The sequence below is a fragment of the Suncus etruscus genome, chromosome 12 (genome assembly GCF_024139225.1).
Source record: "Suncus etruscus isolate mSunEtr1 chromosome 12, mSunEtr1.pri.cur, whole genome shotgun sequence".
In the NCBI taxonomy this organism is placed as follows: Eukaryota; Metazoa; Chordata; class Mammalia; order Eulipotyphla; family Soricidae; genus Suncus; species Suncus etruscus.
The window spans coordinates 23990864-23992876 of NC_064859.1; the positions used below are offsets into that span (position 1 = coordinate 23990864).

Below are 2013 nucleotides of genomic sequence, written 5' to 3' on the forward strand. Positions count from 1 at the left end.
AAGGTGTTTGTTAAGATGGCAGGCTGGGAGCAGGGAGGGTAAGAGAAGACACCTGAACACTGGTGGAGGGAAGTTGGTACTAGTGACGGGATTGTTTCTGGAACATTGTATGTCTAAAATACAACTATGGAACTCATTGTAAATTATGGTGCTTTAATAAATTTCTGTGGAAAAAAAGAAAAAAAATAAGAAAAGAATTTGTGATAACTCAGTCTAATAGCTGCCCTTTACATGGAGTTGCCTGTCATTGCTTTCCCTGAACTCTTTAATTTCTTACTTTAAAGAAATAGCAGGGGCTGGAGAGATAGCATGGCAGTAAGGTGTTTGCCTTGCATTCAGAAGATCGGTGGTTTGAATCCCAGGATCCCATATGGTCCCCGAGCCTGCCAGGAGCAATTTCTGAGCGTAGAGCCAGGAGTAACCCCTGAGCGCTGCCAGATGTGACCCCCCCCCCAAAAAAAAAAACAAAAACAAAAACCACAAAAGCCTTCAGGACTTTAAGCCCTCACTTTTTTTTTCTTGGAAGATAAAATAATAAAAAATAAGGCTTACTGTAGTATAACCAACACCAAATACATATAAATAAACTTAATAGGCTCCTTGATAGGCACTGGAAGGCAAATACATGACCTGCTTACCATCTCTCAGCCTCAATAGACAAGAATTTGAAAGATTTCTTTTCTATCATAAAGAGATGAATAAGGGCCCAGAGAGATAGCACAGCGGCGTTTGCCTTGCAAGCAGCTGATCCAGGACCAAAGGTGGTTGGTTCGAATCCCGGTGTCCCATATGGTCCCCCGTGCCTGCCAGGAACTATTTCTGAGCAGACAGCCAGGAGTAACCCCTGAGCAACGCTGGGTGTGGCCCAAAAACCAAAAAGAAAAAAAAAAGTAAAAGGCAAACCTGTTCATGAGTTTCAAAATTCAGTTGGATCATAGCTGATCTAGATCAATGTTTTTCAACCTTTTAGTGCAAAGGCACACTTTTTCTTTTTCTTTTTTTTTGGTTTTTGGGTCACACCCGGCATTGGTCAGGGGTTACTCCTGGCTGTCTGCTCAGAAATAGCTCCTGGCAGGCACGGGGGACCATATGGGACACCGGGATTCGAACCAATCACCTTTGGTCCTGGATCGGCCGTTTGCAAGGCAAACGCCGCTGTGCTATCTCTCCGGGCCCAAAGGCACACTTTTTCATGAAAAAAAAAAAAAATCACAAGGCACACCACCATTAGAAAATGTTAAAAAAAAATTTAACTCTGTGACTATATTGACTATATATAAAGTAATTCTCTTGAATAGGAATCAAACACAAAGAAATTATTTTATAATTACTTTATTATGAAATAAGCAAGTATTTTATAATGATTGGTCTATTGTGAGCCGAAGCCGCATGTTACAGATGAAATTGCACACCTGACAATATCTCACAGCACACTAATGTGCAGTGGCACAGTGGTTGAAAAACGCTGATCTAGATCCACTGCAATATTATTAATATTAGCAAAGTTTCTTTTAGAAATTGACAGGTTGTGCTCGCTTCGGCAGCACATATACTAAAATTGGAACGATACAGAGAAGATTAGCATGGCCCCTGCGCAAGGATGACACGCAAATTCGTGAAGTGTTCCATATTAAAAAATTGACAGGTTGATTCTAAAACTAACAGAAACTGAGGATAACTATGAAACATATGAACATATGAAACTAACAAACATAGGTACAAAATGGAGTTACATAAAGTACAAAATGGAGTTACATAAAGATTTGGAGGCTTTCTATAAAGGTATTTATTGTAATGAAGCTGGATCAATGAAATGTCTCAAGGGGATAAACTCATTCTTTGGATATAAGAAGTTTGATTCCTGACCCTGCCTGGTCCCTCAAAGACTGGTATGGTACCCACACTCCAAGCTATTACAATTAAGTCAAACAAGAATAAAAAGGTAAACCAAGGAAATAGTTTAAAATATAGCCAGATCATTGGCCCCATGTTTATCAAATATGTAAAGTAGAT

General features: G+C 39.6%; 1 non-coding gene across 1 annotated transcript; it reads left to right on the forward strand.

Moving 5' to 3' along the window:
* Window positions 1–1528: 1528 nt before the first annotated feature.
* Window positions 1529–1635, forward strand: LOC126025050 (U6 spliceosomal RNA). Its single transcript, XR_007501099.1, has one exon. It is a non-coding gene; the product is annotated as a U6 spliceosomal RNA (small nuclear RNA).
* Window positions 1636–2013: the final 378 nt, after the last annotated feature.